Source organism: Spodoptera frugiperda, chromosome 29 (assembly GCF_023101765.2).
Source record: "Spodoptera frugiperda isolate SF20-4 chromosome 29, AGI-APGP_CSIRO_Sfru_2.0, whole genome shotgun sequence".
NCBI classification, from domain to species: domain Eukaryota; kingdom Metazoa; phylum Arthropoda; class Insecta; order Lepidoptera; family Noctuidae; genus Spodoptera; species Spodoptera frugiperda.
Window position 1 is genome coordinate 6,710,876 of NC_064240.1, and position 16,819 is coordinate 6,727,694.

General features: G+C 32.3%; 1 protein-coding gene across 7 annotated transcripts in view; it reads right to left on the minus strand.

Annotated features, from left to right (window-relative positions):
• The window catches only part of LOC118268363 (uncharacterized), a 222,818-nt gene that overhangs the window by 105,835 nt on the left and 100,164 nt on the right, over nt 1-16,819 (minus strand). The window lies entirely within an intron of this gene.

Here is a 16,819-nt window from a genome sequence, read left to right on the forward strand (position 1 = left end):
TCTATTCTTAATCAATTATTACAATGCTCATGGCTTCTAAAGGAAAAAATACTTTCAAATATTCTATTTAATCCAGTTTTCTTTTGAGTGGTCCTAAGTGGCAATCTGGTCCTTTGATCCATCATATTTATTTTATAACACCATATCAATAAATCAAGATAAAATAATAAAGATATCTACTACTGAAGTTACGCATAAAACCGACCATAGGTATTGTTCGAGCTAATGAGTGCCACGTGTATTAAGATAACACGTTAATGCAACCAAGTAGAGTAATTTATCAATTGCACCTTGATCCTTCCTGGAAAAGGTACTTCTACAGTTTCGAGTACGTTTAATGATGTGTTTGTTTATTTATTGACATTGTATTAAAATTAATTTATTAATTACTAGATTCTGCTATCGGCTATATCGGCAATCCCGTAGGATAAAAAATATCTTGTCACCGTCAGCTCATACCCAGTCTGTAAATCAAATTTCATCAAAATCCGTTCAGTAGTTTCAGCCTGATTGGCGGACAAATATCTAAACACATTCACATTTATTAGTGTGATGTGATTTTATTTTAAATGGCTTTCTGGAATATTATTTTTTATAGATGAAGGATCTCGTGATCAATGGTAATGATTTAGTGAAAATCTATAAATTCCTTTTTTACAATAAGGTACTCTTTGTTCCACTAACGCCACAAAATTCAGTAATAGGTACTAATACAAATAATTTTGCAACGTAGTCACGAACCTATCGATAAAACAAGGATAAAATTCTGACAGGGAAATTCCTACTACGAACAATACACGCATTTCATTTGACACGTATTTATTTATAAATGGTTTATGAGCTGATTTGAATGCAGTGTAACGAAACCAATAAAATAAATACTTCGTTAGATGTGAGCTGACAGCAATAAGGACAATATTGTTCATATATGTATGTATGTCTTTCGATGATGGAACAAAGGAGAACCTTTAAAATGGTATTGCGTTCTTCCCCTGGAAGGTACCTAAAGATATGTTGGGTTGGGTAAGCAAATCACCCTTTTGTTCCAAAATAAGAGTGCTTTTCTACCAGAGATGTGCTATGTTACGTTGCTGTGGATGCGTTTGACTGCCACCAATCATATTCATTGTTACAAATAGCTTAGCACTGGTGGAAACGGGCTTAACTATGATATGTTTTTTTATATTTAAAGATGCGTGTTTTGTATGCGTGCTATGGATGTGTGCTACGGATATCTCAGTTACATACATCCTTACTATCGATACATCGCATGCTCGAGCTGCGTATCTTCCTCGTGCAGCTACTTTGCGGCGGCATATCTTCATAGCACATCTTACTGCCACCGCTACATAGCTTAGTATCAGTGGAAACGGTCACATAGTTTCACAGCTTAGCTATTACATCCTCGCAGCGTAGCTACATAGCACATATTTGGCTAAAAAGCAACTATATATGGGTATATTGACACACGAGCCAACTCAAGTAATTTTAAAGTTATTAAATCAAAAGAAACAAACAAAGTAAAATTACCAAGCTTATGCTTATTACAGCGGTAATATTTATGTTTATTACTATAATAAAATTCATTATTAGACATATACCAAGGTCATCTTTTCATACAGATGTTTTTTATAAAGTAAATGGTGAGAAGATGTATATAAAAAGTAGTTGTATTAGATACATGCTTCAAACTTTTTGTTTATTTTCAAGTGCAAAGTCATAAAAGTAAAATTAAGATTCATAATGTGTTTAAGGAAATCAATGTATTAGGTAGGTACTTGTAAGTATAAGCAAGAAGGTGATTTGTGAAACGGGGTTCAATCGTATTGTATATGTACCTATACCTAGGTACTTGTATTCTCCGAAGAGTCAAGCTAAGGATTTATTTAGCTAAGGATTAGGTAAGAGATTATGTTACGTATATTTTTTGAGCTTTATTTTCCCTAACTGTCAATCATATAATAATAACAAAAACTGTCAATCATCAACATCACCATCATTATTAGCCCGTTTCGTCCAAATTTTTTACAAAAATACATGGTGTACTTTTATAAAAACTTTTGAGCTGATTCCTAAATATGAATCAAAATATGCTCTTCGTATCCAAAGAGGCAGTAGGAAAAATATTACATAACTACTATTCCTATAGCCTTTCTTTGGTTAAATCATGAAGGTCAAAATAGTCTAGTCAAGTGATTACACATTAGGTAATTTCAACAATGAATCAGGCTTGGAGGAGTCAGTACAAAGAATTCGTTTTCCTCAAGTACATTAAGATTTTCCCAACAGACTAAAGTCTACATCAGTCATACAGAAGCCTCAATTTATTTATTACCTATTATTTACAAAATGTCTATTACAGTGAGGAAAAAGGATTAACTATAAGTCATAGCAATAGTCCAAGGCTAGTTAAAGCAGAGGACTGATTTTCCACCAGAGATGTGCTATGTAGCTATATGCTACAAAGACGTGATAGCTAAGCTGTGAAACTATGTGACCGTTTTCAGCGATACTAAGCTATGTGAAGAAGATGCGCAGCTTGAGTATGCGATAATAGGAAAACTATTCATAGCACGCATATTTCCATATAAAAACATATTGTAATGAATCCGTTTCTACCAGTGCTATACTGTGTGTACCAATGACTATGATAGGTGGAAGCCAAACGCATCTACAGCAACGTCATGTTTTAACGTGTAATGTTTTATTAAGGGAAAAGAGATAAAGACTAAAAATATCCATCTTCAAAATAACAAAAGAAGATTAACCACAATGCAATAAGGAAAAATAAACACATACAAATCAAATAAGAGCATAGTAAATCTAAATCCAGTACTCCACTAACATTTTTACACTCGTCTATAAGATTTTTATTACCTTCAAGTTGACGTTACTTGCATGATAACAGGAGATAATGTGTGATAAGCAAAACAATAGAGATTTCAGTTAAGTGATAAATTCCACTACATATTTGCCGTTTATAGGTGCACTAGGTTTTGCCAGTGAGTTCGTCTGTGTAACTGATGATATTTTAGCTGTGACGTCTTGTCTTGACAGTGGAATGATGCAAAACTAACTGCCGTACTCAGAGACATGTAATGAGAACTTAAACTATTCCTTAGTAACGACGATTGTGTTGCGAAAACAATTGCTAAGGACTGCATTAAGTAACCATTAAATGACTCTTGAGTATGGCGGTAAGATGTCATTTTATTTATTTTTCATTTCATCTATTTAGTATTTCTGTACCAAACAATCAGATTCTTTTGTAGCCTCTGCGTGAAATGTGTAACAAATATTCACATCTACATCCTTACAAACATTCACATTCATAATACTTGTTAGTAATATTTAGGTAATAATTTATTAAATGATTGCAAGAGATATCATATTTTTCTGCGTATTTTTATTTCTATCATAAATTGCATCTAGTTTCAATGCGTCATATTTTGCATAATTTATGACAAGTTCTTTTTTATTATTATTTTTGTGTGTGTACTTGACAATAATAAGGCAAATTGTAGACGTAGATTTATAATGCTCTCTTAATAAATTGTTTATTAGATTTATTAGATCCTTACTGACCATTGGCTTGTCTAGTATAAACAAAGTAAAAAACCGATAGAGTAATGAAGCGTGACCGGCAATTTGTTAAATTAATTCTTCGATTTATGTATTGTGTAACAATACAAATAAAAAAGTCGAAGGTAAATAATGTATTATTTTTTCACTGTAACAATACACGAGACTCTAATAAATTATTCATGCATTCGAAATTACAACTTATGTGGTTCTTAATAAAATGCAAAATACTGTGACGTCAGTCAAATGTTTCAAAGAATTGACCAATGCTCGAGCAACAACGTGAGTGACTTATTTCTACGCAAAGATAATCTTAATATTCTGTGTATAACGAATGATTGGAGCGATACATATATTTAAAGGAGAGCCGTATTGAATTATTTATGTACTCAAAGATGGACAAGTCACGTCAGACAGACATGTAAATTACAAAAGATTTGAAGAGCATTTGACGTCAGCATCCGTCAACACAAAACTGCGTAATGTCTTCTTATTAGGATCTTTAGTGCAGCCATGATAATTGTACGAAATCTAATATTATCCATACATTTTAAATATGTGTATTGTCTGTAAGCTCTTGCTTTACTTAAAAGAATCGATTGCTTTTGTTAATTGATGCGGATGCGGGTGATTACAGATTGTATTTAAATAAATTAATTCAAATAGATCTTAAGTGATCGAACTAATATTACATCAATATAGAACTATGACGCCCAGCTGTGTATTGTAAATTGCTATAACTATGAGATAATATTTTTTATCTAATAAATGAAATGGTCATTTATTACAAGTCGTAGTATTAGGTATACGAAACATCACACTGATTATAAGTGAGGAAGAGTCATGCTTCGGCACGGATGGACCATTTTTTAACCTTTTGTTCAATCATTGTGGCACCCTACAACTTCCAACCAGATACTATTAAAAGATACCACATGAACAATAAAATGTATGCGGAAATGCAAATCGCGATACGGTCAGCTGATTGAGTTGATTTAATATACAGAGTGTACGAACTCAGTCATATTATGGTGTTTGTACTTAAGTCTAGGTTGGACCAACACGTTTTTCTAATCATGTTCGCACATGTCAAGAGGTACAATGGAATTCTCTGAAATCAGAAATGATGCTTTGATAAAGACTAAAGGTTTATTAATATTAATTATTATCACGAATATCATAGCATTTCAATGTTTTCCTTATTTTATTTAATGTTTTATTAGCTGATCAATTGGCAACCATTATAGAATTGGTATAGTTTCCCTGTGGACAGGCTAAATACTTTGTAGGTTTTTTCTAAGATTATTAGTTATTTTATAAGTTTCCTTCTTATTTATATAAAACCAACATACCATGTTTAAAACCTAGTCTAATCATGTACAGAGACTTTGTTTTGAAATAAAAATATTTGAAATGCAAAGTGCAAGTAGCCTAGAGGTGTATGCATGTCCCTATCGACATTCCGTCCCGTCTGGAAGGGTGAGTCAACCCTTCAATTATGTACACCCCTCTACTGAGGGCAAGGTGAATTCTGAACCAACGTTGATGTGGCTGAAAACCTACCTACAAATATGTCAAGGGGATTAGTATAAAAGGCTGTAATTTTGCTAACGAACCTAGTAAGTGTGACTACTAGAGTTACTGAGTATGATGTGATTTTGTGTTTGAATCTTTGTTCGTTCGATGTACATAGATTTTGATGTTTAGTACAATTTGATATGACATCCAATTTTGGAAATGGTCTCTCTCAGATCTGATCTCTCTCTCTCTCTCTCTCTCTCTCTCTCTCTATCTATTACAAAATGACTTGTAGCATTACTCAAATACACTTGAAATATACTGTGTAAGTTCTTCTACTTTTGGAAAAAGACAAGCTTAATGTTAAGTTCAACATTTATTTATTTATTTCACGCATATTACATTTGCCATTAGCCATAGAGAGTAAATCTAATGCGACAAAGTAACAACATAATTTATTTCAATTATTGCTAGTTATTGAAGACCAACGGTAAAATTTCTCAAAATTATTTTGAACTGAAACAATATTGATTAAAGATCATTGAACTGTATCTACAAAAGATTATAGTAACAATGGATTGGAAATGGACATACACACTTCCATAGCCATTGAGTACTAGAAACACATAAGGTCAATACCTGATATATTAAGATTGCCTTATATTAACAATATAAACTTGTTAGGTGCGTTTTGCAAGAGTTTTACAACGGCCTATTAACAGGTTATACTGCGTACATGGGTATTGCCATATTGGTGGTTAACGGCAAATTATTATCAGTTGTATGAACTATACCATTGTACTATACGAATAAGTCATGTGTTTTCAGTGTTTTTTTCTACTTAGGTACTTGTCAAATTGACGTTACTTCGATTCTTATTATAAACCTAAATGAGAACTAAAAAAAATTACAAAATCATCACCTCGTACGAACTGATAGCGTAAGATTTGAATAATAATTACATTTTTTTATTATTCTTACTGATTTTTTGTAAAGAAAAACAAAACATCAATCAACTTAGGAAAATTCAACAGTTTAATTTCAAAAATTTAAATACCATACAATACATAACTCACCTACTTCAAAACCCTAAAACAATCCTCCAAAAACCGAATCAGCAATAAACGACACTAGCGGCCTCTTTAATCAGAACTTTAGTTTTCGTTCGACTAAACCGACTGCCGCACTCAAGCAACATTGCAATTTTTTAATTATATTTATAATTCACATTGCACTGCACTCACTCACGACCAAAACAGAACTATCATTATTCAATATGTAATGTATAAATTACTTGTTTTAATGTCCTTCTGTCTTTAATCTTATTTTACGGAACCACCCTTTCATATGTAAGGCGTGATGCCTTGAGGTCCATTCGAAACGAACCTTGAGAAGGAGAAAAGGCTTCCTCCCTTCACAAAATATTGTATTTATATATAGATTTCTATGTATTTAGTTATTAAAGTGATTAAATAATTAAGTTTTATTGCTTTGTTTTGTTTATTCGTGACTGCTGAAAAGCTGCAGCTGGGGCCTCGAAATGTTCAATAATAACTGAATTCAGAATTGCACATAGTGTTATAATTGGATTACACACCCATAATGTGTGTAGTGTAATTTCGTCTATTCCATTAGACAAGAAATTTTTATTTTGTATCCCGTAGTTCTCCGGAACGCAGACCTAGCGAGATACAATGCGTCTATTTTCTTCGGTGTCTCGTGAGGCAGTCAGGAGGTTAAATAAATGTGATTAAACTCATTTCCATTGCCTCATTAAAACGCTTGTCATCGCAATACTAAAGTTCAACAACATTTTCTTCTATCAAATCGCTAGCGCTACTACTTTTCAGTCACGCTCACAGCCATAAAAACCAGTATAAAATTGATTAATAAGGGAGCTAAGTGCTACCAAAGGAAATATGATTTATATGAAAACTCAAAGGCGACACGAAAGCCTCACAGCTAGACGTATGGTGTCAATTCAAACGATATAGCGTCATTACACTTTTATGATATCGTTATTTGTCGTTTTATGACTTGTGCGGTCATTTTATTAGTGGGAAATTGATATTATTACTCTATTTACACACTTTGTAGTATTCTGCTATGAAGTGTGTTTTGTAAGTCGGGTATTACGCTAAGCTTAGGTAGATGTATGTATTTAGCTAGTGTAAGAAAATAGTAAATGTATAAGACGAAGATGTAATATAATAAGTTTCAGAAAATATAATCTAGATGTTTCCAATGTCCATTTTATGTGTTCCATCTGATTGTTGAAATATATTATGTATTCATTTTAATAACTACAAAAGACACGAGTAAATAAGTTTGCAAAGGTAATGTTTTCAAGCCTCTTTTAATTAACACAAAAGTAAAAATACTAGATAAAAATTTATCATTACTCATTCTGCACCTAAATTACTAACTACATACAGGAGTAATTACTTCAGTAATTCCTATAAATTGCGCCACACGAGCCCCGTGTAACATGACCTTATAACCTTGGCGTGCTTTTTAGCAAATTGGTCATTTGCTTGCTAAGTGATACCTAGCGTCGGCCACCGCCCAAAATTGACCCGAACTGGATTTAGCTACAAAAGTGATTGTGCGGCAAAATTTACTGGTTTCCATATCTATTTGACCTTTTTACGTGACATCGATAAGGTGTAGCTAATTATTTATGTTGGTTTATTTGTATGTGTTATGTTATTTGTGCATTCTTCCCGACTAAATTAGTGTAGAAACATATGGGCCCGAAATTGGGACTATAATGTGTAAAATTATTGAAAGGAATTGTTGGATTCAGTAGTGTGATAAAGCACCACCAGAATATCATAAGTAAAATAAAAACCTAAAGAGAGGTGTAAATGAGATAGACGTCAATAATATCTTGCTTACTCTTTGGAAAATTTTATTCACGATCTTAGAGTACTGTGAGATGTTTTCAACTTTTCATTGATTATCCGGAAAATGTAATCAAACTCAAATCTTTTATTTGTTTGTAAACAATAAATATAATGTAAACGACCTATCAAAGTCGGCTTTAACCGCCTGAATCGGAAAAGATTAATCGATTGCGATACGGCACGGCCAAGCCGTTCAACTGTTGCTCTGAACACTCTGACTATAGTTCATAACTTCCGCATTGTATTTCACGTGGTAACTGACAGATGTATGTTTTACTATACATATAATTTCCATATATTTATAGCCATAAAAGTAAAAAAATATATAATTTCTTGGCAAGTTTTCCGTAAAAAAAATAAGCATGGTTTTATTTTATTGGTTCCACACGAGGTAACGAGTGCGTTCTCAAGCGCTGAAAAGAATTTAAAATCTTTGACACATCTTAGCAACCAAGAAAGGACAAAAAATAGTCTAATGCCTATCATACCTAAGTGTCTCTTAAGAAAATTCCGTACACCATTGTTAATTAGTTACGTTACGTTTACATAACATAACATAACAGTCTGTAATTCCCCACACCTATTACATATTAAAGCCAAATTGTCAATAGAAAATAGTTCTTTGAATTCTATACAAATATTTTCAAACAATGCTTTACGCAGTTTGCCAAGATAAGTGTGGTATTTCACACAACCAATATGTTGCGTTCAATCGATAACGATATCCGTCTAACCTAACACACTTGAGGTTGGAATTCTTCACGCAAATGTCAATGACATCGAACACTTAAATACTATTAGTCTAATAAACCCTATTAATAATTCCTCAACCCTGTTCTAATATAGGCTGTGATAGTTTAAATTGACGGCACGTAACACTATAATGCCCTTAAGTGTAGTGTTTATCGGTTTATCGAAAACACGGTTTTCTATAAATATGGTTTTCCACGATTAAAATGTGTCTAAGAAAGGCTTGGAGTTCTAATGTTTAGGTTTTATATAAACTGAAAGACTTAAGGTAAAGTATGGTTATGTATGGTCGTGTATTTCTCATCTTGTGTAGTCTTAAATGATGCTGAAACTGCCTTGTAGCCAACTGATAGTAAAATTCCATATAACATGAACCATACTTCTTTTAAATTCAGTTTCATTGAATACCCAAGGCTAGAAATCCATCCAAATACTGATAGATAGTTTCTACAGGATCAACGATCCTTATTTCTTATGCAATAATAATAACTTTATACATACAGTACATGGGAAGACTGATTACTGCTCATAAATAAACGGATTGCGATGCTTACCTGGAAAAAGAAAAACAAACAATAAATGTAATGTTCAAATGCTTAAACATCTATTAAATCGTATCCAACTGGAAATAGGCATCGCCTTAGTAATTTATACAGATTAATCTAGCAATTAAATACGACTTTTTTAAGACATAAATCCAATATAGTATAGTGATTTGTAAAAGCTGAAAAATTAAATTTTCATACGTTCAAATCATTTAAGATTAAGTTTAATAAAGTAATAATCATTTAAGTTAGTATATATTATGTCAGTCACTAATATTAATATGCTTTTCCTTGAGGTACATATTAGGTGGAAAAGTACCCTTAAAGTTAACAAATATGATACCGTGATTCCACATGAAATACAAGGATATTTGCAATTTATTTAAAACAATGATAAATTCTAGAATAACTAAGAACAAACAAATGCAAACCTAATGCCCAGGAAACAATTATATAACACACAAACACAATACAAGTACCTAAAGAATTATCAAATGCAGATTATTTTTTTACTCTAGCTTTGTCATTCGCTAGTGATGTGGTAAAAAACCTGAACCGTTATCTAGTTACATCATATTATAAGCGTACGTAATCATTATGCTATTTTATCGTGGCATAAAAAATCAAGGATTGTTATGGCGGTTCAATAGTTTGCATACTGGGACTTGACTTGTGCGAATGATCAATGGATCAATGCGAAGTTTTATGAATATTTTAAAACACAATGAAAAATTATTGAATAGGAATAATGAAGAGGTCTCTAAATGTAAAGTGTCCTTTAGTAATAAGAAAAAATAAAAAGTTTGATAACGTACCTATTACTCGAGGCGCAAGTGAGACAGAACGGTCGCTTCGTTATAAGTAAAAAAAAATAGTAGCCTAATTCAACCTTTGTATTTTTTACAGATACTGATGAAAGTTCACTAGAAGACACACAGGATAAACAAACATCAGATCTGTTCACAGGACTTTATACATCACAGGAAAATTTACATCAGTCGCTGCATAAATTAACTAAAACTTACTTAAAAATGCTAATAGAAAAACAACATATACATAAACCCGTTGTTCAGATTTTCCGTTACCTAAGTATATTGTCTCATTCATTTAGCTACCAATTTTAAAATAGCTATTCATTAACTAAAAACAGTTAGACTTCACTCAAAATACTCATGTGAAAACTGTCTTGTGCAGGTTAACGTCCGAGGTTCACAAATTTTCGCTAGCTTGCCTAACAACAACGTTATTTTGCAATAATTGAACGTTTCCTACAAACCTGTTCGATTATAACTACAATAAGTACATATTTTTACATAAAGAACTGCACACATAACCTGTTTATGCTGACATAATAATCTGATAATTAGTGGGTAAATTTTGACTAAGTAATTGGTATAGCTTCTGGGTTTTGTGTTGCAAAAACTGATTTCTTTTGGCATCATAATGGAGGTGCAGGTTTTATTTAAGTTTCACTGCAAAAACGATTCATGCACTTACATAAAATATCAAATGTTTTGGACACTAAATAGGATTCTTTTATTATGTGTACAATGTACATACGCTAGACAAATATTTAATTTCTTATTTTCTTACAGCCTATCCTAAGCTGCCTCTTACGGGGTGCGGTGCCAAAACACCTCCCCGTTGTGTAACCTAGGTACAGGTAAAAGACCTCCTAACGAGGGTGATAGGGTTGGAGAGGCTATTCCCTCAACTAAATTTCTGGACGGAGTGGGAGAATCCGGGTAGGGCTCTAGAGGCGGCTTTGTGATGACACATAGCCTGCGCTTCCGAGGAGACGTTTTTCCGCCCTTCTCTCTGGATTTAGCAGAAAACGTGGTGGAGAAGCAAGGGCGGTGCTCGTTGTGCACTTACTCTGCCAACGACCAGCATCGGAACACAACTTGCCCTCGACGGCAACCGTTGATATCATAATCCAAAAAGGTCATGTTATATTTTTCTGAACGGGACGATGGTCTTGTCGTGATCGCCCGGACCGCGAGGAAGATAAAAAAAGTCTACATTATCTATGCATAACGTACACCATTTAAGTAACAAGTCAATGACCTTTCAAAAGCTTAATAATATGCTGCTGCAATTTTGTATTGGTAACTGGTATTTAAATGGGGGTCAATAACCTCACTTTATCAATGATAGGCCCTGTACTGTATCATAATTTTTTAATAAAAATATATTAAAATATTTCCGAAATTTCAATCTTATAGCTTCATACATAAGGACAATTTCATATGTAGGTAAATATTATTGTAATGAGTTTAAATATGCTATGACGATCGTAAACTACTATATGACTTTATGTTTTTCGTAATTACCATTTTTCTCAGTAAAAAAGTATTTTAACTATATACTGTAAAGGCATGTAAATACACGTGAAAATAAATATAGGCACACGTGATCATATTTTTTATCCTTCATACAGTTTTTTTTTTTCACGCAAATACTTCACGTATAAAATACATATATGTAAATTTGAACTTACTTATAGCATAAAATTAAAAGTCTGTGGTACCTGACTGGTAGTTTAGTTCGGAAAATTTAGCCCCAAGTTCAAGGACGCCATAATAGTTAACATTTTTGATAAAATCTTAAGAGTCTGAATAATCCGCTTAAGGAGGTATTGTTACGCTGGTCGACTTACATACCCATGTATAACGATAAAGGAAAAAATAAAACTTGGAAAACATTTGGAAGATTCACTCAAACACTTACGCACATACGACGTAACTAGTGTAATGTACCTAGGTAAAAAACATATTTTTTCCCTAAATTATACGTGGATAATGTCACGTCTAGACAATAATAAAAACATGTAGCATTTAATAGTTTTCCTTCATATATTTGCGTCATTTTGTTATTCATCCTTGTAGTTTGTGATGGGACTCCTTGTTCCCCAGTTAAAATATTACAATAAGGTACCATGTAATAGATGGGGCCCAATACAGCTGATGCCTGATACGGAGCTGCGGAATACCTAGCGGGTTTACTGGGGTTCCGGCTCCAATAGCTGAAGTAGGAACGGGGTGGCTTTTAGTCACTAAGAGTCTGACACTCTCTATCGTCGTAGAAGTCATTGGATGATTTTTTCCCCTTAAAAAAAGGGGTGAGTTTAACACCGTATACGTTTGCAAACTACGCGAACCAACAACCACTTAAACTTAACAGATATATCATCACTTTATCTAAAACTTTGTACAATCTATGAACTACTATATTGTACGATGTGAAAAATAATGTATTATTAATTTAAAATCCTCAAACGATTTTATGATTTCAAATTCTTTCTCTTGTTATCGCAGTAGGCATGTAGCGTTAATGAACAATTATAATTCTCATAAACTCGATTGCCAATATTCATTTTTGTATCAACAAAGGAATGTTTGACATTACAAGTAGCAATTTACTTTATAGTCATAGTTAAACACATTTATGAAGACTCGACAATCTTTATCATCACTATGATCTCTGGACTATGGAAATGGCAATTTGGACTATGGAGCTCTACAAAGAAGAGTTTGCCTTGATATTAAATCAAAAAGCGCTAGACCAGCAGAGAATATATAGCGCAGACACCTAGCGCAGACTCTCGCCTCACCCAGGGCGGGAAAAGTCATTGGATGATATTCCCACTAAAAAAAATACAGAGATTATGTTCCTTTTTAAATCTTCAAGTCTAGATAAAACTGTCTTTAACACATCAAAGATAAGTGTCATCATTAAAAACGACCACTCAAGCCTAACAAACAGTGCACAGTGGACACGTTTTACACTGAATCCCTTGAAATATATTTTTCTTTGAAGACTGTAATGATGGCTATTGAGTCGTACAACTAGAGAGGTGTACAATAACGTGTGCACGTGCACAGTGCTACTATAAAACAAATTGAGTGTAACGAACTTCTTCCCACTTCATTGAACTTTAGGTTAATGCTTGCAGCGTGAAATGTTAACTATTCTAACTATTTACGCTCAATATTGCACACACGTGAGTTTTAATTGAATTGTTTTTCTTAAATACTAAAAGGAATGAAATTTTAGTTCTATATTTTTATGATTTTTTAAGTAAAAGAATATTTTTTGTCTCACAACAAATGATTTTAGCAGCACACAGGATTTAATTTCAAACGCACCTATTACCTACCTACATTTCTATGTTTTATATCAAAAGTAAACCTTAATACATTAGACAATAGGTACAGCATCCCATCACGTGTCACACATACACAATGCGACGCACATGTTCAAGTAAATTATGTAAATTGACTGTAACCATTGGTATCTTATTTAGTGACGATTTATAAGTGCACATTATTCATAGTGCCCAAGTCACGTGTTTTGAAGTATGCTACGAAGTAGTAATATACGCAATGTTTCTAATGTTTCGCGGTACATCTGTTTTAAGAAATGTATAATATAATCGGTCATATTATTAATATTGTTTACACCTTTTCTTGTTCTACGCGAGTTTAAAAATTTTCATGGAACCCATTTAATTGTGGATAACAAAGTGAAAGTCAAGTCAAAATTATTAATTTCAAATAGACTAGGAAGACACTTTTGAACGTCAAATCAAACATAATAATATCAAAAATCTCTGTTTGTCGGTCAGTCCTTGTGGAGCTATTTGCTCGTTCCAAAGTGTAGATTCATATGGAGAAGAATGAACAAGAAACTCTGTAGGTTGCTCCCCTTAATCGTAACCTAGGATTTAATGCATCTATTGCAGTACGTAATATATTTAATTTACAAAAGTACGTACTGACATTGATTAATACTACAACTTGATAAATCTTTGTTTTCGTCTTGAGTCATATTTCTGTGAACTATTGAAATACCCACATCAACAGTGCCTACACAAACGAATAGTTCAAACAAATACGAAAATCTTCCTCGTTAGCTAATTAGTAATTCAATTTTACGAACAATATTTATTTTAAGATCCATTATTTGACCACTGTCCGGTAAGAACTACATTAATAGTAAATATTATTAGATAAAAAAAGTTGGTTTGGCGTCATTTATGTCCGTCTTAGCCTCAAAAGACGCAATAAGCAAAGCTAATAAAATAATTCTCTGAAATCGTAGGCAGAAGCAGTAATATCCTCATTTACCGCTGAATAATCACCAATGTAACTAAAGCGAGCCTAGAATTAAATGTGTTAAAATACTACCAAAACTTTTGCCAAATAATGTATCGAATGAATGTGGTTCACGCTTTAAAGATTACCAGTTCAAAATGTACAATTGTATATGAGACGTAAACATAATTTATTAACGCAATTAACAAATATTTAATGTAATTTCACGTACAATTGAATATTGAAAACTGAATAAATACATTACAATAAAATGTTTGCAATAAATAAATAGATGATTGTTAACAATTTCTTTCCACATTCCCACTATTACCTTTGCAAGGATGTTAAGAACTTTTCCTAAGTTCCCACGACCTTAAGAATATTCCTATTTACATTCATACCACCTTCCTAGTTAATGTAGGGTATAAGTAGACTAATGTGTACAGGTAAATATCACTATTCACTTATTCAGTGTTGGTACAACACTTGGGCCAAGTCCAAAGTTCAATGAACTGCAATAGAACAGTTAATAGGCATGTCGGCAACTTGATGAGCGTTCTCATAATTATATAAACATTATGTGTATAGAAGATATCTATTAAGATGTAACTTCTAAACTTTATAGGACTGCTTAACTTGTGATTGTGACTAACGCAACGATATCAAGCAGACTATAGTTAAAAGAAAACTGAAATGATATTATGAATAGTTTTCATTTTAAAAATTCTATACTCAACATACATAAACCCACGCCCGTCTCCCATGGGGGTATGCAGGGACAAACGAAACGCCAATTGCTACGAATCTTATATACTTCTTTCACTTCATCAACAGTCATCAGTCTTTTTATGCATGCTTATCAGTTAAGGGTACTTTTAATTTGGCCCTTCTTTAATATTTCGCTTGATACACCTCCTGGTCGATACATAATTATGAAAATATTTATGTACAGCGTCAGCTAATGATTCAATCCACGTTGATGATGACAGTCTGTCATAAAAGGACAAGATAGTTGTTTTATTTTTAAATCTTTGTACTCACAAAACATGTGTCATTCATTAAGCTTTTGTTGCTAACTTGGAATATTTATAAAAATACATATTATTAAGTAAACAGCTACAGTCAACAATAGAGATAACTGGAAAGGTACAGTTGAAGTTTCCTTGGAAACCGTTTATTTAATTTGATGAATGAGTTGTTTAATTGTTTATCTTGAATTAATTAATTTTGAAACAAAGTGCAGTTTCTAAGAAAAGCTATAGTTTATGTGTTTAACGTCTGAGGTAGAAGACAATGGAGTTTTTGTTTTGGCAGACCTGTAGTCTGAAGTAAAAACATTTTTCTTATATATGTAATAATCATACGCACTCTATATTAGGAGTTTTAAGTGATCATTCTAATACAACTTGGAAATACCAAAGTTTGTTAAGTCTACATACACTATTTATTGTCCGTCTTGTAGATTATTTTAAAATATTAGACACGTAATTTTTATCATCTTACCGAAACAAATACTTACGAAAATATATTGATTTGAAATATGGTGTGACATCACTTCTAGGTATGTTTTAAATGTAAAAATTATGTATTTGCTCCCACTCCTAAACTTTGATTCGTTTTATCTAAGTATTGTTATCTTATATAATTCATACCCGTCATCATTCCTATTGTCACGGAGATAGATGGACATATAATGACGTTTGCAAAAAAAAAGATCATGGGTTACTAGTAAAACTTAACTTCCTAGATCTAAAAAGTATCTCATTTACCTCCATTACATTTTATGGCGTTTACGACTTTTCAAATACCTTCCCGGATGACTCATCTCAATTACAAAACCGGTTTTACTCGAGTCTAGATGTAATCAGAAGTAAACTACATAATCATAGTATAACGTTTACTAAGTTGTTGTCGTCAAAGTCTAACACTATTTTATGAACTGTGGATACAAGCTAACTAAATTAATAAATTTCAACTTTAGGTCCTTGTAATATAGACGGTTATTAAATATTTTAACAGAATGAAGTAGTTTAAAGTTCTGGAAACTGTAATGGTTTTTTTTGCATATTTCAAATTCTTCTCGATTTACGCTTTTATATGTATTATGTAGGTATAGGACGTGATTTTGTGGGCCAAAAGGCATTAAAACTCATACAATATAAAATTATAAAGAAAAATAAATAAAAACACTGTTTGATTATATTGTAGTCCAGGTTTTAAATAACTATCTGTTAAATAATTATGTAAATCGTGTTACCAAGTATTCATTGTTTTTATAACACTTTTTTTTTATTAAAATTCACACTGAATTATTTATGTATTTTTTCATTACTTTAATAAAATAAAATCGTAAGCATTTATCTGCGTCGATTTCGATTTAAGAATTTAAATAATCATCAATCACATAATAATACATAGTATA